General features: G+C 44.0%; 1 long non-coding RNA gene across 1 annotated transcript; it reads right to left on the reverse strand.

The window, feature by feature from the left end:
* Positions 1 to 2,587: 2,587 nt before the first annotated feature.
* LOC138672026 (uncharacterized) lies at positions 2,588 to 20,630 on the reverse strand. Its single transcript, XR_011319537.1, has 3 exons — positions 20,479 to 20,630; positions 5,541 to 5,768; positions 2,588 to 3,520 (listed from the first exon to the last, which is right to left on the reverse strand). It is a non-coding gene; the product is annotated as an uncharacterized lncRNA (long non-coding RNA).
* Between the last annotated feature and the right edge of the window lie 2,626 nt (positions 20,631 to 23,256).

A 23,256-nucleotide genomic window follows, 5' to 3' on the forward strand; every position in this document is an offset into this window, starting at 1 on the left:
AGGTTAGGGTTAGAGTTTGTGTTTTAGGGTTAGGGTTAGAGTTTGTGTTAGGGTTAGAGTTTGGGTTAGAGTTTGTGTTTTAGGGTTAGGGTTAGAGTTTGTGTTTTAGGGTTAGGGTTAGAGTTTGGGTTAGGGTAAAGGTTAGGGTTAGAGTTTGTGTTTTAGGGTTAGGGTTAGAGTTTGTGTTAGGGTTAGGGTTAGAGTTTGGGTTAGGGTTAGAGTTTGTGTTTTAGGGTTAGGGTTAGAGTTTGTGTTAGGGTTAGGGTTAGAGTTTGTGTTAGGGTTAGGGTTAGAGTTTGTGTTTTAGGGTTAGGGTTAGAGTTTGTGTTTTAGGGTTAGGGTTAGGGTTAGAGTTTGGGTTAGGGTTAGAGTTTGTGTTTTAGGGTTAGGGTTAGAGTTTGGGTTAGGGTTAGAGTTTGGGTTAGAGTTTGTGTTTTAGGGTTAGGGTTAGAGTTTGTGTTTTAGGGTTAGGGTTAGAGTTTGTGTTTTAGGGTTAGGGTTAGAGTTTGTGTTTTAGGGTTAGGGTTAGAGTTTGTGTTTTAGGGTTAGGGTTAGAGTTTGTGTTTTAGGGTTAGGGTTAGAGTTTGTGTTTTAGGGTTAGGGTTAGAGTTTGTGTTTTAGGGTTAGGGTTAGAGTTTGTTAGAGTTTGTGTTAGGGTTAGGGTTAGAGTTTGTGTTTTAGGGTTAGGGTTAGAGTTTGTTAGAGTTTGTGTTAGGGTTAGGGTTAGAGTTTGTGTTAGAGTTTGTGTTAGGGTTAGGGTTAGAGTTTGGGTTAGGGTTAGAGTTTGTGTTTTAGGGTTAGGGTTAGAGTTTGTGTTTTAGGGTTAGGGTTAGAGTTTGTGTTTTAGGGTTAGGGTTAGAGTTTGTTAGAGTTTGTGTTAGGGTTAGGGTTTGAGTTTGTGTTTTAGGGTTAGGGTTAGGGTTAGAGTTTGGGTTAGGGTTAGAGTTTGGGTTAGGGTTAGAGTTTGTGTTTTAGGGTTAGGGTTAGAGTTTGTGTTTTAGGGTTAGGGTTAGAGTTTGTGTTTTAGGGTTAGGGTTAGGGTTAGAGTTTGGGTTAGGGTTAGAGTTTGGGTTAGGGTTAGAGTTTGTGTTTTAGGGTTAGGGTTAGAGTTTGGGTTAGGGTTAGAGTTTGGGTTAGAGTTTGTGTTTTAGGGTTAGGGTTAGAGTTTGTGTTTTAGGGTTAGGGTTAGAGTTTGTGTTTTAGGGTTAGGGTTAGAGTTTGTTAGAGTTTGTGTTAGGGTTAGGGTTAGAGTTTGTGTTTTAGGGTTAGGGTTAGAGTTTGTGTTTTAGGGTTAGGGTTAGAGTTTGGGTTAGGGTTAGAGTTTGTGTTTTAGGGTTAGGGTTAGAGTTTGGGTTAGGGTTAGAGTTTGGGTTAGGGTTAGAGTTTGTGTTTTAGGGTTAGGGTTAGAGTTTGTGTTTTAGGGTTAGGGTTAGAGTTTGTGTTTTAGGGTTAGGGTTAGAGTTTGTGTTTTAGGGTTAGGGTTAGAGTTTGTGTTTTAGGGTTAGGGTTAGAGTTTGTGTTTTAGGGTTAGAGTTTGTGTTTTAGGGTTAGGGTTAGAGTTTGTGTTTTAGGGTTAGGGTTAGAGTTTGTGTTTTAGGGTTAGGGTTAGAGTTTGTGTTAGAGTTTGTTAGAGTTTGTGTTAGGGTTAGGGTTTGGGTTAGGGTTAGAGTTTGTGTTTTAGGGTTAGAGTTTGTGTTTTAGGGTTAGGGTTAGGGTTAGAGTTAGAGTTTGTGTTTTAGGGTTAGGGTTAGAGTTTGTGTTTTAGGGTTAGGGTTAGGGTTAGAGTTTGTGTTAGAGTTTGGGTTAGGGTTAGAGTTTGGGTTAGGGTTAGAGTTTGTGTTTTAGGGTTAGGGTTAGAGTTTGTGTTTTAGGGTTAGGGTTAGAGTTTGTGTTTTAGGGTTAGGGTTAGAGTTTGTGTTTTAGGGTTAGGGTTAGGGTTAGAGTTTGTGTTAGAGTTTGTTAGAGTTTGTGTTAGGGTTAGAGTTTGGGTTAGGGTTTGTGTTTTAGAGTTAGGGTTAGAGTTTGTGTTTTAGGGTTAGGGTTAGGGTTAGGATCTCTAGGGTTACTAGGGATCCTAACCCTAACCCTAACCCTAGGTATTTCTGTTTATAGTGGGTTTTCTAGTTGATTTTGATGACTGGCAGCTGTCACACACTTCTCATCATGCGTTTCAAAAACGGAAGCGCAGGAAAAAATGCTTGTAAACGCGTCAAAACGCCGCGTTTGCGTTAAAACATGCAAAAACGCATGCGCCTAAAAAACGCAGCGTTTAAACGTGTTTAAACGTGTTTTTGCACCAAATGCGTTTAAATGCGTTTGCGTTAATAACGCTGCAGATCAAAACGCAAGTGTGAAACCAGCCTTACTTGTTTAAAAAAAACAAAAAAAAGCCAAAAAAAACATATGACTAAAATATGGTTACAAGTTTACCAAAAAAGGCTTTTGCTGGTAGTAAACAATTTTGACAAAAGCCAATTGATGTTTGTGGACCAATCATTATTACATCACACACATATGCTCTAAACATAAACATCTGGTCATTAATGAAAGACAACACACACAGTACTGTTTCAGTGGCATAAAAAATTATAATTGACAAATATATATAGAAAATAAGTAAATCACAACTGACAAACAGCATAATCGTGCCAGGTAGTAGAACCCTGAGGAGAAACAAAAATTGGTGAAAACATCCCTAACTTTTATGCCAAAAAGAGGACGGCGCGGAGGAGGGCCATGTGGTGTAGGCCTAATTACAGTACTCAACATGTGTTCATCATTAGCATCTGACAAGCAATCATGTATGCGGGTATAATTGTGCAAAATTACTGATGCTTTGATTACTTCATTGACTGTAGCCTCACTGAGCTGTATGGCAGTCTGTAGGACACGCCATTTGGCCACCAGAATACCAAAGGCGCACTCCACCAGTATCCGCACCGTAGAAAGGTGCAAATTAAAGATCCTCCGACGGTGGTCGAGGTTGCGCCGGGGATAAGGCCTCATGACGTGTCTGGTCAGTTGGAACGTCTCATCTCCAACAAAAACAAAAGGCACTGCTTCTGCAGTGGAGCCTGGGAGTTGTTGTGGTGGTGGGAGATCTAACTAGTTGTCACGTAGCCGCCGACCCATAATGGACGAATTGAAGACCCTAGAGTCTTCAGTTCAGCCATAGGCCCCAATGTCTACAATTATAAACCTGTAGTTACTGTCAACTACAGCTAACAGAACTACAGAGAAAAACTGCTTATAATTGTAGAATTGGGAGCCAGAGTTCGGCGGCTTACGTACCCTGATATGTTTCCCATTCACCGCTCCAATGCAGTTTGGAAAGTCACAACTGTCCTGGAACCCACGGGCTATTTTTAGCTAATCAGCCGCTTTTGGCTCAGGCATCACAAGGTCCTTGAGTCTATCCCATATTTGCCTACAGGTTGACCGCACAATGCCAGAAATTGTTGATCGGCCAATCAAAAATTCCAGGTGGAGTCCCGCAAATGACCATCCAGTGGTCAGGAAGCTGAAAGTGAACAAAAAAGCAATATTAGGTAGGTTTCAAGAGTTCACACAAAACATGAAGAAGCACAATCATATTTTATATTTTCACAAACATGCTTAACGCTGTAAACTGAAAAATGTCCTTAGGGTGCTTAACTATAACATTTCCCCAACTTTTTTAGATCTGCTTGTGACCTAATGTACACATATACATGAAATTACCTGATAGAAACAAACACATAAAAAAATATCATCAACATACAGTATGTATGTACTGTCATTTATTTGTGGACCATCTCGACGTCTGGACACTACATTTGCTTACATGCGTGATATGGGGTCCTCCCTTTTTGTACATTGTCATCTTTTATTTGGACTCCCATATATATGCAACATTGTTGACAGCTGTACTATCTATTATTGTTATAATTGCATATGCTTTCTCATATATGTTACTTTATAGTGTATCTTTTATACATATGTATTATGCTCTGATTCTGGGCTCCGTCTATTCTATCCGTAACTTGTTTTCTTTCGAGTTACCTACCGTGGTATATTGTCCTACATTCGGTATTTAGGTATTTATGTCTTTCACTGTTCGTCTTATATTTTGTTGTTCATCGCCGCTGCGATTTGGCCCATTCTTTTGCCTTTGTTATTTTTGCCCTGTGGTGCCGGTGCGCCGCCCCCTGAGGTCAGTCTGTCGCATGGTCACGTGGGGCCCCATGTGTTCCGGTGTCAGCTGACTGGGTGGCGGTGCTCTTGTACGCCGCGTTATGGTAACGCTCCCTCACCTCCGTGTATTGTACGCTGTTTCGATACTTATGGTAGTGGAGGCGTCATGACTGGCCAGTGTGGTCGTTGCTCTGGCGACGCCCTTCTATTTCCGGCGCTATAGCGCTACATGTCTTTGGCCAATCACTACTGCAGCGGTGTTATCCCTTCACTTCCGGTTGATGCGGAGGCGTCATGACTGGCCAGCATGGTCGCTGTCATAGCGACGCCCCTCCATTTCCGGCGCTAGAGGCTTTGGGTTAATTATTATTGCAGCGGCGTTGTCTTTTCACTTCCGGTTTTGCGGTCTTATCCTCACTATATAAGACGGTACACGTGGATCTTCGGCACGCCCCCTGAGGAAGGTTCTTGTAACCGAAACGCGTGTCGGGGTTAGCGGTGGACGGCGTGGTGACGGGCCTATATGTAGCGGTATGTTATTATGATATCTATTTGCCTTATTTTCGATATGCCCTATATCTATATGTCATCCTACTAGCCGATTCTGTTCACATGTCTGGCTATGCCATGATAGGTCTATGTCTGTACAGTTTTATTATTGTTGTTACTTTCCGTCCATGGCGCTTTTAGTGGGTACATTGTGTGTTGTTCTGTCGCATGGTTTCCCATGTTTTTCCCCCCTACCTGTTTTTATTGTATATCTTCAATAAAATGCTTTTTGATATTTTGGACATATAGCTGTCTTGGGTGCTTTTTGGTTTAGTTTATGTCTTATGGCAGCTTGTCCTGGTAATGTCCAAGTGAATGGTGGGGAGTAGTATTAGTCCCATTGGTGGACTTTATACCTGTCTATTTCCTTCCCCTATCGTATAGGATGTCATTTCTTTTGTATTCATTAATGCCACTGTATATACCTGGATGGGTGACTTAGGCTACGTTCACATTTGCGTTGTGCGCCGCTGCGTCGGCGACGCAACGCACAACGCAAATAAAAACGCACTAAAACGCACGCAAAAACGCTGTGTTTTGCGACGCATGCGTCGTTTTTTGCCGAAATTTGGATGCAAGAAAAATGCAACTTGTTGCGTTTTCTTGGTCCGACGCTTGTGGCAAAAAAGACGCATGCATCGCACAACGCAACAAACAAAAATGCATGCGTCCCCCATGTTAAATATAGGGGCGCATGACGCATGCATCGCCGCTGCGTCGCCCGACGCAAACCCGACGCAAACTAGCATAACGCTAATGTGAACGTAGCCTTATAAAGGAGGATGAGTCACATATATACCTGGATGGAGCATATGTACCTGAATGGGGCCTGTGAGGAGCTGGCCACTTACTAAAAACTATTCGACCAATGCACGTAGAGCGGAGTCCACGGCTCTATGAAAACTTGATTTTCTTGCTGTGTTTGATTAGAGATTTGCTTGCTCGTCAGTTCATCCTCAGGAATCAATGTCTCAATTCAGGGCCATCAAGCAGAGGAAGACGTGCTGGTTGGATCTCATGTATACATAAGGCCAGACAGGAGATTACTAAAGGGAAATGTAAAGTAATCATTTAATTAATCTCATCAGTATCTCAGGGACCTCAAGCCATTGGGCCATTGTTCTCCCAGCCACTAGGCCCATTGGATGGATCGTGATAGTAGACCCAGGGAAGCTGTCACTACAGGGGGGGTCTCACATGCAGCCCCAGGAGATGGGGCTTAGCCTGAGCTAGACACCTCCACTAGTGCACAGTTAGCTTTAGAAGGGGGGTGTTTCCCGAGGGCCAGGCTCAAATCCGGAGTGTGGTGGCTTGGGGTATTGAGGAGACTCACTTGGGGTCATGGTTGGCTAGAGGGGTATCCATGAGCTATGATATCCATTATCTGGAGGAACATAGGCTGTAACTGCACACTATACAAGTGGGAGATACTAAAGGTACCGTCACACTTAGCGACGCTGCAGCGATACCGACAACGATCCGGATCGCTGCAGCGTCGCTGTTTGGTCGCTGGAGAGCTGTCACACAGACCGCTCTCCAGCAACCAACGATCCCGAGGTCCCCGGTAACCAGGGTAAACATCAAGTTGGATCGGGTGCGGCCAATACAGAGGTATTGGTGAGGGCGTCCTGTAGTTGGCGGAAGGCTTCCTCACACTCTGGGGTCCAGGTTACCTGGCGGGGTTGGTTCTTATGGGTCAGATCAGTGAGGCGCTTGGCTACGCTGCTGTAATTGGGAACAAATTTCCTGTAATACCCCGCTATCCCTAGAAATGCCATGACCTGGGTTTTAGTGTGTGGGGTGGGCCATTTGGCTATGGCCTCAATCTTGGCTGGTTCTGGTCGCTGTTTCCCACTTCCCACCCAATATCCTAAATACTGAACCTCTGCTTTGCCCACGTGACACTTGTTTGGGTTCAGGGTGATTCCGGCCTTGTGGATCCTGTCCAATACTGTCTCAAGGTGATTTAAATGCTCTTCCCATGTCGCACTATAGATGGCGATGTCGTCCAGGTAGGCACAAGCATAGTCCTGGAGACCATCCAGAAGCTGGTCAGCCAGCCTATGGAAGGCCGCCGGGGCATTCTTCATCCCTAATGGCATAACTCGAAACTGGAATAAGCCGAATGGGTGACAAATGCCGACTTGTGAATAGCGTCAGGACTAAGGGGAATCTGCCAGTAGCCTTTGCATAGATCGATGGTGGTCAAATACTTTGTCCCCGCCAGCCGGTCTAACAACTCATCCACATGCGGCATGGGATATGCATCTGTCACTGTCTTCTCATTGAGATTACGATAGTCTACACAAAACCGTGTAGTCCCATCCTTCTTGGGCACTAACACTACAGGGGATGCCCAGGGACTATCTGACTTTTCGATGACCCCTAAACGCAACATCTCTTGTATCTCGTCACATCCCCTCTCGTACAGACTCAGGGACGCGGAAGGTGTTGTGCCAGGCGAGTTTACCCTGGTCTCCCCGAAAATATCCTCTGTCGCTGCCTCAACAATTCCTCCGCCTGCTGTCTCTCCCAGGGGCCTAGGTCTTCACCCAAGCGTACCTGGTCCCATGTTTTAGACTGAGTCCTTTCCCCTAAGACATCCGGCAAGGAAAGTCCGGCTAAATCCTCTGCTTCAGGTGCACAGATGGACACTACCTCTTCAGGGCGTTCCCGGTAGGGCTTCAGCATGTTCACGTGGAACATGCGGATAACCCTGGGGTCGTCACAATCGGCGACATTATAGGTTGTGTCGGCTATTTTCCCCACTACCTGGTAGGGCCCCTGCCATGCAGCTTGGAACTTGTTCTGCCTAGTGGGCTCTAACACCAGGACCATCTGTCCTATTTCCAAGGTGCGGTCTCTGGCCCTCCGAATATACCATACGCGCTGGCGCCGCTGGGTCACCTGCATGTTCTCACGTACAGCCTGGGTCAGCTCCTATAGGCGGTCCCGGAATTCCAGCACATAGGGTACAATAGATACCCCTTCTATGAGGCCCTCCACTTCCCATTGTTCTAGCACTAAGTCTAAGGGTCCCCTTACCTATTTCCCGTATACCAGCTCAAATGGGGAGAACCCCGTGGATTCTTGGGGCACCTCCCAATAGGCAAACAGGAGGTGTGGCAAGAATTTCTCCCAGACCCTGTAGGTCCTGGTAAAAGTCTCAATGAGTTCCTTTAACGTCCCGTTAAAGCGTTCACACAACCCATTGATTTGCGGGTGGTACGGGGCGCTTTTAATGGACTTTACGCCGCACAGCTTCCACAGTTGGTTGGTTACCTCAGCTGTAAACTGGATACCCTGGTCTGAGATAATCTCCTGGGGAAATCCAACCCGTGAGAAAACCTGGAGCAGGGCGGCCGCCACCGTCTCTGCCAGTATGTTAGGTAACGCAACCGCCTCAGGATACCGTGTGGCATAATCTACCACTGTCAATATATACCTTTTCCCTGACTGACTGGGTTTGGCTAACAGCTCTATCAGATCGACCACTACTCGGCTAAATGGTTCCTCCACAATGGGGAGGGGTCGTAATTTGGCCTTGGATCGATCTCCCCTCTTGCCAATGCGCTGGCAACTGTCACAGGTCTGGCAGTACTGACGAACATCATAGGTTACCCCCGGCCAAAAGAAGTTTTGTGTCAGATGATGCCTGGTGCGACTGACACCGAAGTGCCCGGCCAAGGGTATGTCATGAGAGATTTGCAGTAACTCCTGCCTATACTTCTTGGGAACTACCAGCTGTCATTTTATAGCGGGGCTCATCCCTGTGTGGTGCTGCTCTGTGATCCGGTAAAGGAGTGCCTGCTTCCATACAAACTGCTCCCCTTCCAGCATCCCTCTCCCCTCCTGTGCCTTCCCACGATATCCCTCCAATGAAGGATCCTCAAGCAACTCCCTCTTAAATTCATCTGGGGTGGCCTAAGAAATGTGTCTGGCTATGGAAATACGTGTAGGGCTGGGATGTCTTACCTGGGCCTCCTCTGAGTGTGATTCCGCCTCCGCAGCTCGAGCTTGTCTCCGGGTGGTCACAGGATATGTCTCAGCCAGAGGGGCAACCGAGAAGGCAGACAACATGGGCCCCAAGTCATTTCCCAGCATGACGTCTGCAGGCAAATCCTCCATCAAGCCGACCTCAACAAGGCCATCCCCGACTCCCCAGTTCAAGTGAATCCTGGCAGTGGGCAGTCGATGTATAGCTCCCCCTGCCACACGGATTGCCACTGTCCAGTCTATCTTCTCTTGGTCCCGGACGAAATTAGGCTTCACAAGGGTCAAAGTTGCCCTGGAATCTCTTAGTCCCTGCATACGTTTCCTATTAACCCACACGACCTGTCGATGTTGTTGTCGATTATCTGCCCGGGCTGCCTGCACGGGGTCTACTTCATGCAGCACTTCCTCCATTTCTTCCACCACTTGGTTAGTCGTAGCCCCCAATGCCGGGTCAGCTTCGCCTTGGTAGCAGTGTACAGCAGCCCGGCTGAAGGTAGTTGTTCCCGCCTTTGGCCACTGGGTATGCTGAGTCCAGTTGGGACATTGTCTTTGCAGGTGGTCCAGCTGACACCAGGTGTGGCATCGCGCCCCCAGGGGGACTGTGGTAGGCTGGGTTTCTAGCTGGTCCCCCTACAATCTTCAGTGGTTTGGGGCCCTCCAGGTCTTGCGCTTGGGCGCATATAAAAGATCACTGCTTCTCCACGTATTTCCAGTCTGACAACACTTTACTCACAGGACACAGAATATATCACACAGATACAGAGAGCAGGCCAATAGAAAAGCGGCAGGCCAGACATACATTACAATAGCCGCAGGTGGCCAGAGCTTTCCCATATTTACTGTGGGAATTACAAAGGTGGGGGGCGGACAAAAGGGGAATATCATGTCCCCTCTGCCCAGGGGCGCAGCCTGTGGGCTGATGCATTAGGGACATGCATCTCACATGGAACCTATTATACATACATATAACTGCACAACATATTCTGGGTGCTGAGTGGTTCTGTAACACGTAACAATGAGGTATTGCTGTAATCATACTGACCCAAAGAATATTACTGAATTGTCAACTTTACCAACATAAGCCCCCCAAAAATCATGAATTGCTTTTTTTTGTTCATTCTGTCTCCCAAAAATCGAAATAGAAAGTGATCAAAAAATATCATGCGCCCAAATAAGGTGCCAGTAAGAGAAAACAAGGGAAGACCACCTCAACGTCTTTCATACAAGGCAAGTACAAATAAAATTCATGAATCTACATCTTGGGAGGACATACAGTGCCTTGTGAAAGCATTCAGCCCCCTGGAACTTTTCATCCTTTTCCCACTTATCATGATTCAAACATAAAGATACCAAATGTAAATTTTTGGTGAAGAATCAACAACAAGTGGAAAACAATTGTGAAGCTGAATGAAATTTTTTAGCTATTTTAAATTTTTGTGGAAATTCAAAATCTGAAAAGTGGGGCGTGCAATATTATTTGGTCCCTTTACTTTCAGTGCAGCAAACTCACTCCAGAAGTTCATTGTGGATCTTTGAATGATCCAATGTTGTCCTAAATGCCTAATGATGATAAATATAATCCACCTGTGTATAATTTAGTCTCTGTATAAATGCCCCTGCTCTGTGACAGCCTCAGGGTTCTGTTTGAAGCACAGAGAGCATCATGAAGACCACGGAACACAACAGGCAGGTCCGTGATACTGTTTTGGAGAAGTTTAATGCCGGATTTGGATACAAAATGATTTCAAAAACTTTAAACATCCCAAGGAGCACTGTGCAAGTGATCATATTGAAATGGAATGAGCATCATACCACTGCAAATCTACCCAAGACCCGGCCGTCCCTCTGAATTTTCATCTCAAACAAGGAGAAGACTGATCAGAGATGCAGACAAGAGGCCCATGGTCACTCTGGATGAACTGCAGAGATCAACAGATGAGGTGGGACAATCTGTCCATAGGACAAGAATCAGTCATACACTGCACACATCTGGCCTTTGTGGAAGAGTGGCAAGAAGAAAGCCATTTCTCAAAGATATCCATAAAAAGTGTAGTTTAAAGTTTGCAACAAGCCACCTGGGAGACACACCAAACATGTCGAAGAAGGTGCTCTAGTCAGATGAAACCAAAACTGAACTTTTTGGCAACAATGCCAAATAATATATGTTTGGCGTTAAGGCAACAAAGCTCATCACCCTGAACACACCATCCCCACTGTCAAACATGATGGTGGCAGCATCATGGTTTGGGCCTGCTTTTCTTCAGCAGGGACAGGGAAGATGGTTAAAATTGATGGGAAGAAGGATGGAGCCAAATACAGGACCATTCTTGAAGAAAACCTGTTGGAGTCTGCAAAAGACCTGAGACTGGGATGGAGATTTGTCTTCCAACAAGACAATGATCCCAAACATAAAGCAGTATGTACAATGGAATGGTTCACAAATTAACGTATCCAGGTGTTAGAATGGCCAAGTCAAAGTCCAGACCACAATCCAATCAAGAATCTGTGGAAAGAGCTGAAAACTCCTGTTCACAAACGATCTCCATCAAACCTCACTGAGCTCGAGCTGTTTACCAAGGAAGAATGGGCAACAATTTAAATCTCATGATGTAGAAACCTGATAGAGACATTCCCAAAGCGACTTGTAGCTGTATTCGCAGCAAAAGGTGGCGCTACAAAGTATTAAGTTAAAAGAACCAAATAATATTGCACGCCCCACTTTTCAGTTTTTGAATTTCGACAAAAATTTAAAATAACCAATAAATTTCGTTCAACTTCACAATTGTGTTCACTTGTGGTTGATTCTTCATCAAAAATGTACATTTGGTATCTTTTCGTTTGAAGCATTATATGTCGGAAAAGGTTGAAAAGTTCTAGGAGGCTGAATACTTTCACAAGGCACTGTATCTCAAGTTTCAGAAGACGAGGCCAACAAATGGATAAAGGCTACAGAAACTGAATTAAAATCCATGCATGATTCAAAGACATGGGCACTGACAGAACTACCAAAAGAAAAAAAGCTATAGGATGTAAATGGGTTTTTAAAGTAAAATACCAAGCAGACGGCACAACTGATCGATACCGAGCAAGACTCGTAGTTAAAGGCTATTCTCAGAAGTATGGAGAAGAGTATGTTAAGACATTTGCTTCAGTTGTCAAACACACCACAATCAGAACTTTGTTTGCAGTTGCAGCAACGAAACAAATGCAGTTGAAATATCTGGATGTAAAGAAAGCATTTCTGAATGGAGACTTAACAGAAGACATTTACATGGAACAACCTCCAGGATTGAAAGATAAAAGGAAACCAAATATAGTTTGTAAGCTACAGAAAAGTATACTGTATATGGTTTAACACCTTCATGACCCAGCCTATTTTGACCTTAATGACCTGGCCGTTTTTTGCAATTCTGACCAGTGTCCCTTTATGAGGTAATAACTCAGGAACGCTTCAACGGATCCCAGCGGTTCTGAGATTGTTTTTTCGTGACATATTGGGCTTCATGTTAGTGGGAAATTTAGGTCAATAAATTATGCGTTTATTTGTGATAAAAACAGAAATTTGGCGAAAATTTTGAAAATTTCGCAATTTTCACAATTTAAATTTTATTCTGTTAAACCAGAGTTATGTGACACAAAATAGTTAACAAATAACATTTCCCACATGTATACTTTACATCAGCACAATTTTGGAAACAAAATTTTTTTTTGCTAGGAAGTTATAAGGGTTAAAATTTGACCAGCGATTTCTCATTTTTACAACGAAATTTACAAAACCATTTTTTTTAGGGACCACCTCACATTTGAAGTCAGTTTACGGGATCTATATGGCTGAAAATACCCAAAAGTGACACCATTCTAAAAACTGCACCCCTCAAGGTGCACAAAACCACATTCAAGAAGTTTATTAACCCTTCAGGTGCTTCACAGCAGCAGAAGCAACATGGAAGGAAAAAATGAACATTTAACTTTTTAGTCACAAAAATTATCTTTTAGCAACAATTTTTTTTATTTCACAAAGGTAAAAGGAGAAACTGAACCATGAACGTTGTTGTCCAATTTGTCCTGAGTACGCTGATACCTCATATGTAGGGGTAAACCACTGTTTGGGCGCACGGCAGGGCTTGGAAGGGAAGGAGCGCCATTTGACTTTTTGAATGAAAAATTGGCTCCACTCTTTAGCGGACACCATGTCACGTTTGGAGAGCCCCCGTGTGCCTAAAAATTGGAGCTCCCCCACAAGTGACCCCATTTTGGAAACTAGACACCCCAAGGAACATATCTAGATGCATAGTGAGCACTTTGAACCCCCAGGTGCTTCACAAATTGATCCGTAAAAATGAAAAAGTACTTTTTTTTCACAAAAAAATTCTTTTAGCCTCAATTTTTTCATTTTCACATGGGCAACAGGATAAAATGGATCATAAAATTTGGTGGGCAATTTCTCCCGAGTACGCCGATACCTCATATGTGGGGGTAAACCACTGTTTGGGCACACGGCAGGGCTCGGAAGGGAAGGCGCGCCATTTGACTTTTTGAATGGAAAATTAGCTCCAATTGTTAGCGGACACCATGTCACGTTTGGAGAGCCCCTGTGTGCCTAAAGATTGGAGCTCCCCCACAAGTGACCCCATTTTGGAAACTAGACCCCCCAAGGAACTCATCTAGATGCATATTGAGCACTTTAAATCCCCAGGTGCTTCACAGAAGTTTATAACGCAGAGCCATGAAAATTAAAAATAACTTTTCTTTCCTCAAAAATGATTTTTTTAGCCTGGAATTTCCTATTTTGCCAAGGGTAATAGGAGAAATTGGACGCCAAATGTTGTTGTCCAGTTTGTCCCGAGTACGCCGATACCCTATATGTGGGGGTAAACCACTGTTTGGGCACACGGCAGGGCTCGGAAGGGAAGGCACGCAATTTGGCTTTTTAAATGGAAAATTAGCTCCAATCATTAGCGGACACCATGTCACGTTTGGAGAGCCCTTGTGTGCCTAAACATTGCAGATCCCCCAAAAATGACCCCATTTTGGAAACTAGACCCCCAAATGAACTAATCTAGATGTGTGGTGAGGACTTTGAACCCCCAAGTGCTTCACAGAAGTTTATAACGCAGAGCCATGAAAATAAAAAAAAAATTATTTTCTCAAAAATGATATTTAGCCTGCAATTTTTTATTTTCCCAAAGGTAACAGGAGAAATTTGACCCCAAATGTTGTTGTGCAGTTTCTCCTGAGTACGGTGATACCCCATATGTGGGGGTAAACTACTGTTTGGGCACATGCCGGGGCTCGGAAGTGAAGTAGTGACGTTTTGAAATGCAGACTTTGATGGAATGCTCTGCGGGCGTCACGTTGCGTTTGCAGAGCCCTTGATCTGGCTAAACAGTAGAAACCCCCCACAAGTGACCCCATTTTGGAAACTAGACCCCGAAAGGAACTTATCTAGATGTGTGGTGAGCACTTTGAACCCCCAAGTGCTTCACAGAAGTTTATAACGCAGAGCCGTGAAAATAATAAATACGTTTTCTATCCTCAAAAATAATTATTTAGCCCAGAATTTTTTATTTTCCCAAGGGTTACAGGAGAAATAGGACCCCAGAACTTGTTGTCCAGTTTCTTTTGAGTACACTGATACCCCATGTGTGGGGGTAAACCACTGTTTGGGCACACGTAGGGGCTCAGAAGGGAAGTAGTGACTTTTGAAATGCAGACTTTGATGGAATGGTCTGCGGGTGTCACGTTGCGTTTGCAGAGCCCCTGGTGTGCCTAAACAGTAGAAACCCCCCACAAGTGACCCCATTTTAGAAACTAGACCCCCCAAGGAACTTATCTAGATATGTGGTGAGCACTTTGAACCCCCAAGTGCTTCACAGACGTTTACAACGCAGAGCCGTGAAAATAAAAAATAATTTTTCTTTCCTCAAAAATGATGTTTTAGCAAGCATTTTTTTATTTTCACAAGGGTAACAGGAGAAATTGGACCCCAGTAATTGTTGCGAAGTTTGTCCTGAGTATGCTGGTACTCCATATGTGGGGGTAAACCACTGTTTGAGCACACGTCGGGGCTCGGAAGTGAGGGAGCACCATTTGACTTTTTGAATACAAGATTGGCTGGAATCAATGGTGGCGCCATGTTGCGTTTGGAGACCCCTGATGTGCCTAAACAGTGGAAACCCCTCAATTCTACCTCCAACACTAACACCCCCACACCCCTAACCCTAATCCCAACTGTGGCCATAACCCTAATCACAACCCTAATTCCAACCCTAACCCTAAGGCTATGTGCCCACGTTGCGGATTCGTGTGAGATTTTTCAGCATCATTTTTGAAAAATCCGCGGGTAAAAGGCACTGCGTTTTACCTGCGGATTTACCGTGGATTTCCAGTGTTTTTTCTGCGGATTTCACCTGCGGATTCCTATTGAGGAACAGGTGTAAAACGCCGCGGAATCCGCATAAAGAATTGACATGCTGCGGAAAATACAGCGCAGGGTTTCCGCACGGTATTTTCCGCACCATGGGCACAGCGGATTTGGTTTTCCATAGGTTTACATGGTACTGTTAACCTGATGGAACACTGCAGCCAATCCACTGCGGATCCGCAGCCAAATCCGCACCGTGTGCACATGGCCTAATTCTAAAGGTATGTGCACACGCTGCGGAAAATGCTGCGGATCCGCAGCAGTTTCCCATGAGTTTACAGTTCAATGTAAACCTATGGAAAACAAAAATCGCTGTACACATGCTGCAGAAAAACTGCACGGAAACGCAGCTGTTTACATTCCGCAGCATGTCGCTTCTTTCTGCGGATTCCACAGCGGTTTTACAACTGCTCCAATAGAAAATCGCAGTTGTAAAACTGCAGTGAAATGCGCAGAAAAACCGCGGTAAATCTGCCATAAATCCGCAGCGGTTTAGCACTGCGGATTTATCAAATCCGCAGCGGAAAAATCCGCAGAGGACCAGAATACGTGTGCACATACCGATACCCTAACCCTAGCCCTAACCCTAGTCCTAACCCTAGTCCTAACCCTAACCCTAACCTTAGTGGAAGAAAAAAAAAATCTTTATTTTATTATTGACCCTACCTATGGTGGTGACAAAGGGGGGGGGGGTCATTCAGTATTTTTTTAATTTTGATCACTGCGATTGGTTTTATCGCAGTGATCAAAATGCACTTGAAACAAATCTGCCGGCCGGCAGATTCGGCGGGCGCACTGCGCATGCGCCCGCCATTTTGGAAGATGGCGGCGCCCAGGAAAGAAGACGGACGGACCACGGGAGGATCGGTAAGTATGATGGGGTGGGGGGGAGCACGGGGGGGGGTGGATCGGAGCATGGGGGGGTAAATCGGAGCACGGGGGGGTGTGGATCGGAGCACGGGGGGTGTGGATCGGAGCACCGGGGGGGTGGATCGGACTGCAGGGGGGGGTGGATCGGACTGCAGGGGGGGGTGGTTGGAGCACGGGGGTGGGATTGGAGCACGGGGGTGAGCGGACAAGAGCACGGGGGGGGAGCGGACAAGAGCACGGGGGGAGCGGACAGGAGGACGGAGGGGAGCGGAGCAGTGTAAAGGACAGAACGGTGGCTTGGGGGGGCGATCAGTGGGGTGGGGTGGGGGCACATCAATGTTTCCAGCCATGGCCGATGATATTGCAGCATCGGCCATGGCTGGATTGTAATATTTCACCAGTTATAATAGGTGAAATATTACAAATCGCTCTGATTGGCAGTTTCACTTTCAACAGCCAATCAGAGCGATCATAGCCACGGGGGGGTGAAGCCACCCCCCCCCTGGGCTAAACTACCACTCCCCCTGTCCCTGCAGATCGGGTGAAATGGGAGTTAACCCTTTCACCGGATCTGCAGGGACGCGATCATTCTGTGACACAGCATATGCGTCACAGGTCGGATTGGCACCGACTTTCATGATGCATACGCTGTGTCACAGGTCGGGAAGGGGTTAAAACAAGATGCTAAAGCATGGAATGATAAAATCACAGAAGTACTCATAAATGAACATTTTCAAAGAAGCAAAGCGGATCCTTGTCTATATACAAAGAGACTGAGAAACAGATAGATCTATGTGTTGATCCATCCATGACATACAAAGCCATCCACAACCTGTCTCCTCCATACATCTGTGACCTCGTCTCCCGCTACTTTCCTGCACGCAACCTTCGATCCTCACAAGATCTCCTTCTCTATTCCCCTCTTATCTCCTCTTCCCACAATCACATACAAGATTTCTCTTGCGCATCACCCCCACTCTGGAACTCTCTACCACAACATATCAGAGTCTCACCTACCATCGAGACCTTCAAAAGAAGACTCACCTCTTCCGACAAGCCTACAACCTGCAGTGACCACTAGGGTTGAGTGAAACGGGTCGGCCACTTTCAGAAGTCGCCGACTTTTGGCAAAGTCGGGTTTCATGAAACCCGACCCAACCCCTGTGTGGGGACGGCCATGAAGTCGGCGATCTTCTGAATGTGGTATCGGAATTTCGATCCCGATTTCCGATATGTTTGCAATATCGGAAATCGGTATCGGAATCCATATTTAATGTAAAATAAAGAATTAAAATAAAAAATATCGCTATACTTACCCTCTGACACGCCCTGGTACTAACCGGGAACCTTCCTTCCTTCGAATCAGGTCCTTGCGGTGACGTCGCGGTGATGTCGCGGCTTGTGATTGGTCGCGTGGCCGCCCATGTGACCGCTCGCGCGACCAATCACAAGCCGCGACGTCACGCAAGGTCCTGCAAGCGCTGATTCTTAGGAAGGAAGGCTGCCGGAAAGAAGCAGGGCGCGCCCGAGGGTGAGTATATACCTAATAGGAATATACTCACCCTCGGACGCGCCCTGCTTCTTTCCGGCAGCCTTCCTTCCTAAGAATCAGCGCTTGCAGGACCTTGCGGTGACGTCGCGGCTTGTGATTGGTCGCGCGAGCGGTTACATGGGCGGCCGCGTGACCAATCACAAGCCGCGACGTCACCGCAAGGTCCTGGAAGCGCTGATTCGAAGGAAGGAAGGTTCCCGGTTAGTACCAGGGCGCGTCAGAGGGTAAGTATAGCGATATTTTTTATTTTAATTCTTTATTTTACACTTATATATGGATCCCAGGGCCTGAAGGAGAGTTTCCGCTCCTTCAGACCCTGGGAACCATTGGAAACCCAATGCACTGCATTGGGTTTCGAGTTTCGGCCGACCCCGACTTTTTTATAGGATCGGCCGATTTCACTCGACCCGACTTTTGAAAAAGTCGGGTTTCGTGAAACTCGACCCGATCCTATAAAAGTAAAGGTCGCTCAACCCTAGTGACCACCAATCGACCAAACCACTGCACGACCAGCTCTACCCTCACCTACTGTATCCTCACCTTTCCCTTGTAGATTGTGAGCCTTCGTGGGCAGGGTCCTCTCTCCTCCTGTACCAGTTGTGACTTGTATTGTTCAACATTATTGTACCTGTTTTTATTATGTATATCCCTCCTCACATGTAAAGCGCCATGGAATAAATGGCGCTATAATAATAAATAATAATATATGTGGATGATATTTTAGTTTGTTTTGAAAAAGAAAGGGATGAAGCGGAGATAGTGAAAACTTTGAGTCAACACTTCGAGATCAAAGATCTGGGATTTGTGAAACAGTACCTAGAAATACAGATAGAAAGAGAAGAAGATGGGAGTTTCCTTCTTAATCGAAATCACATGATTAAAGACATAATTGAAACATTTGGATTGAAAGATGCAAAACCAGTAAAGTCTCCAATGGAAGCCAACTATCTGAAGGAAATAAATAGTGAACAGAATCTGTTACTGAATAATGAGCAATAAAGAAAGGCAAAAGTGAAAATGATTATATCTTGTGACTGTAACAAGGCCAGACATTGCAGCAGCAGTGGGAATTTTGAGCAAGAAGGTGTCAAAGCCAAACAAAATGGATTGGAATGCAGTGAAGAGGGTAATCCATTATTTGAAAGGGATTAGCAGTGTTAAACTGAAACTACCTGCAAGTGAGAAATGCATTTTAACTGGATATGTTGATGCAGACTGGGCTGGAGATTCAATTGACAAGAAATCTACCAGTGGCTATCTTTTCTTGCTCTTAGGGTACCGTCACACTGAAACGACGCTGCAGCGATACGACAACGATGTCGATCGCTGCAGCGTCGCTGTTTGGTCGCTAGAGAGCTGTCACACAGACAGCTCTCCAGCGACCAACGATCCCGAAGTCCCCTGGTAACCAGGGTAAACATCGGGTTACTAAGCGCAGGGCCGTGCTTAGTAACCCGATGTTTACCCTGGTTACCAGCGTAAACATAAAAAAAAAAAAAACATTACATACTTACATTCCGTGTCTGTCCTCCTGCGCTGTGCTTTCCTGTCAGCGACGGTCAGCCGTAAAGCAGAGCGGTGACGTCACCGCTGTGCTTTCTGGCTGGCCGGCGCTGACACAGGATGCAGGAGGAGTGCAGAGAAGCACAGCGCCGGGGACAGACAGCTGAAGGTAAGTATGTAATGTTTGTTTTTTTTAACGTTTACGCTGGTAACCAGGGTAAACATCGGGTTACTAAGCGCGGCCCTGCACTTAGTAACCCGATGTTTACCCTGGTTACCAGTGAAGACATTGCTGAATCGGCGTCACACACACCGATTCAGCGATGTCAGTGGGAGATCCAGCGACGAAATAAACATAGTAACATAGTTGGAGAGCAGATAAGGAGTGGCTCAGACTGTTATATACAGGTGCTCAGGAAAAATATCTAAATAGTCTCGAAAAAAATCCGGCACACTGTTTTTCCAAACACGGTGAAATTTATTAGAAATGTAAATTTATTTCATTTCATATTCAAGCAAAATGCGCACAAAAAGGACCAAAAAGGTACATAAAGTAGGTATCAAGATCCACATGAGGTAGGTATCATATTTCAACGTTTCAGCTATAGCATTAGCCTTTATCAAGAGATACCTAAATAGGGCGATATAAATTCAAATTACTAACAAAAATAATAAATAAAAAAGCAAAAATATTTAAAAATAAAAATAAACCATAATAAATAAGGTATATACATATGCAATTATAAAGCTTACACCCGAAGACATTTCATACTCATTGGTAAAATGACGACTCCATCATATACATATATCTCCAAGCAACAGACCATTGTGTTAGGAAAAAATATGTATCAAATATGTTCAAAAATCCAAAATCAGATACCACAAAGCTTGAAAAAAACTAATGTAACAGCTCACACCGCAGTATGTGTCCCTGTTAATATATATCCCATATAATGTTGTGAAAGAATATATGAAAAATATGTAAAAAATATATATAAAAATAAAAAATGATTGCAAAAATATTGCAAAATCACTGCAAAAATATAACCAAAATATTACAAAAATAACGCGAGAATATCAAAAGAATATCTCCAAAAAGCATGTGTACACATACACACATATACACATGCATACAAAGATATACACATGTATACACGCGTGCATATACACACATACACATAGACAAGATACTGAGCAAAATATCCCTGCTCGATCTCCCTAAAGCAAAAGAAAAAGAAAACCCAGGAAACCAAAGTGAAAGTGTCCATACACTATAAATGGACGCCAAAAGGGTGAGTTTAATCCCATAGATCTAACCATATAACTGGTCTAGTAATGATACCAGGGGAGAAATGAAAAAGCAATGAAAAAGCAATGAGGAAAAGAGAGCAGTCCCAGTGTCTAATCTTACCAAAAGGATGTGACTCGAGTGCTCAGGAAGGTCCGGAGTGCGGTAGTGGGACGCTGCAAATATGTGTCCTTATATGCGAGCAGGCTGAACCCGGGAACAGATACTTCTGGGTGAATATGAGGAGCCAGAGATCTAGTGCACATGTGCGGCCAGGGAGCCGAAAGGAGACGATAGCAGCCAAAAGAAGCCGAGAAATCCAGCCGGTCACATGACACCCCTGCTAGTGTCAACGAGGGTCGGCTCCTGTCTATAAGAGAAGAGAAAAGAAAAGAAGTGGGGGGAGGGAGAGTAAAGGAGGGGAGGGAAAAGGAAAAAACAAAGGGGAAAAAAGGAGACTGTTATAATGAACGGTATGTGAATTGGCATAACATGCAGCATGCAGCAACAGGAGAACATAATATATGTCTATGATAGTGCATCCAATCAGATAATGAGCCAATAGAGAAATACATCAATATAGGATATATAAAAACTATTAGAGAAATAATGAAAAAATAAAGAAAAAATAATGCAAAAAGTGAATATAAAAAAATATATATATATAAAAATAAACAAGATTATGCAAAAAGTGCAAAATATAGAAATATAAGTAAAATATGAAAAATACATGAAAAATATATGAAAAAAATAAAATAAAAAATTATTCTATGAAAAATATGTAAAATATGTAAGCAAATGTTCCAATGGACCCAAACAAAATAAAGAGTGGGGGAAAACATAGTATAAAGGTCCATACAAAAAAGCCATCTAATACATAACCTCATACTCCCTGTTGAGGCCTAATGGGAAAAGAGTTTGTAATTTGTGGATCCAATAGGATTCCCGTATCTTTAATTTTTCAATTCTATTACCCCCTCTCCTCATGGGAGGTATCCAGTCGATTATTTGGTATTTGAGTTGTGCAACTGTATGATTGTTCTGGTAGGGAGGTTTCTCCCAGTAACAACATCGTATATAACATCTCTTCCCAGAACCTTTCCTCCACAGATATGACACTTCTTCAAAAAGGTTTAATCTTCTGTCCGGTGCCTCATTTTGACACATTTCAGGTGGATCAGGAATTACATCGATTCTTTAGAACTCTGAGACTTAAAGTACATTTCTCAAATACACCTTTTGAAACTACTCCTGATTTGACAAAAACATCGTCCGGTTTTTCATTGAAATCCCTTGGCCTGCGGACCTCGAGTTCATTTCAACCACCAAAAACCTATCATCCTGTGGAAACTTTTATTGAGGTTGTTAACAGAGACGTTAAAGAAATTTTGGGGTCTATAGATAAAGGTCTTGTTAAGGTTAAAAATAATTTATCAAGGGAAGAATATAGATCACTGATGGATCTAAAGAACAATAGAAATTTAATTATAAAACCTGCTGATAAAGGAGGTGCGATTGTGGTCTTAGATCGAACTTATTATATCAATGAGATTTTGTCGCAATTGAATGATACTAATACCTATATGCCGGTGTCTAACAATCCAACTTTTGAAATTGGGAGACAGATTAGTAATTTAGTATCACATTATTTATCATTAGGTGTCATTGACCAGAAACTGGGGGATTTTCTTATTAACCACCATCCGGTTATTCCAGTGCTGTACACACTGCCAAAAATACATAAAGATCTGCTTAGACCCCCTGGAAGACCTATAGTGGCGTCCACTAATTCTGTCTTATCACCACTGGCAATCACAGTGGAGAAGATCTTATCTCCATTGGTACCTTTCATGAAATCATATTTAAAAGACACTACTCATTTTTTACAACTACTTAGGGATTTAGGTCCCCTACCCTCCAACAGCATACTGGTTACCATGGATGTTTCCAGTTTATACACTAATATCGACCATCAGGAAGGCCTTGAATCTGTCACTAAATATGTCACTACATATGCTAATTTCTCGGACAATCAGTTACAATTTTGTATCGATGCATTAACCATCATCCTCACTAAGAACTACTTCCTGTTTGAGGACCAGTTCTATGTACAAAAGAAAGGCACTGCAATGGGGTCTAACGTTGCGCCCCCATTTGCCAACATATTCATAGATTTCTATGAGACTTCATATGTATACTGTCATCCATTATTTTCATCAAACGTCATTTTTTGGAGACATTTTATTGATGACGTGTTTTTTATTTGGACCGGTGATGCTGAAGCTCTTCGGGGCTTTCATGCGGATTTAAATTCCAGTACACCTAACATCACTTTCTCCTTACAATATAGTGACCAATCTATTAATTTTTTGGATACCCTCGTAATTACACGATCAGGCGGTATAGTGGAAACTGACTTATATGTCAAGTCCACGGACAGAAACAGCTTACTTTCTTATACTAGTAACCATCCGCGACATGTTAAAAAAGCACTACCCAAGTCACAACATGACAGAATTAGGAGGATTGTATCCAATCCGGTCCAACGCACTATGAGACACATGGAAATGGATAGGAAGTTTCATGATAGGGGTTACCCTCCAACTTTGGATGGAAACATTGGGGCTCAGAATATCAATGTAACAGCAACGCCCAAGCAACCTAGAATCGCCTTTGTAAGTGTCTTTCACCCCTTTAAACAACAGATTCAACAGTGCATATTAAAACATTGGAATATCCTACAGAACTCATACCCGACCATTCCTGAATTTAATACTAGACCTATTTTTTGTGATAAAAGATCGGATAATCTTAGGAATTATTTAGTAAGGGCCGACATAGGTTCCTCTAGACCTTCGATTAAACAAAGAGTTCTGAGTACCCCACGGAATGGGACATTTC

The sequence above is a fragment of the Ranitomeya imitator genome, chromosome 3, assembly GCF_032444005.1.
Source record: "Ranitomeya imitator isolate aRanImi1 chromosome 3, aRanImi1.pri, whole genome shotgun sequence".
Lineage (NCBI taxonomy): Eukaryota > Metazoa > Chordata > Amphibia > Anura > Dendrobatidae > Ranitomeya > Ranitomeya imitator.